Here is a 930-nt window from a genome sequence, read left to right on the forward strand (position 1 = left end):
TATATATATGGGTGTATGTGCTCATGTATGTGTTCATAATTGAGTAATTGTTAATATACTAACTTAGTGTGTGTATATAAAAAAAAAATATATATATATATATATGTGTGTGTGTGTGTGTGTGTGTGTGTATGTGTGTGTGTGTGTATGTATATATATATATATATACATATACGCACATAATTATTCAACCAGAAGTATTGTATGCCTTTATGCTCATGTTTGTATTTCAGATGCATGTACTTATACTGACATACATACATAATACATACACACACACACATATACTTAGATATATATACACAGTTATTGTATATACATGAAGATGTGATAACATTTTATATATATACATATATTATATATACATGAATACTTGTATCACACACACACATACTCACACATATACACATACTCACATATACACATACTCACACATATACACATATGATACATAACCATATACATGTCTGTACACAGAGTCACTTCCTCACACACACACACAAACACACACGCATACATGTGTCTCTGTGCGTTGCGAGTGTTTTTAACAAGTTTATGAATGATCGACAAATGTAGAGGTACAAGGTTCAAACCCAGACACATGCAACAATGACCTTCAGTCATTCATTATTTTCCATATTTAATTATATATTGGATTTTCCAGTGAGACTTCGACTAATTTCCTCTTCTCCCTTATCTCACCCCCGCCACCTATATCACACCTCACACCACTCTTCTTTCTCTCCTCGCCTCCCCTCCCTGTTTTTGGCGTTCCCTGTTACTCTCGTTCTCTTCGCAATTTCAGTTTTTTTCTTTGCCTCTCTCCTCTCCATGTCTTTGTATCTCTCTGTCTGCTGTCTCTATCTCTATCTCTCATTTCCTCTCTTTCTCTCTCTCCCTCCCTCTCTCTCTCTCTCTCTCTCTCTCTCT

Source organism: Octopus bimaculoides, chromosome 14, assembly GCF_001194135.2.
Source record: "Octopus bimaculoides isolate UCB-OBI-ISO-001 chromosome 14, ASM119413v2, whole genome shotgun sequence".
NCBI lineage: Eukaryota > Metazoa > Mollusca > Cephalopoda > Octopoda > Octopodidae > Octopus > Octopus bimaculoides.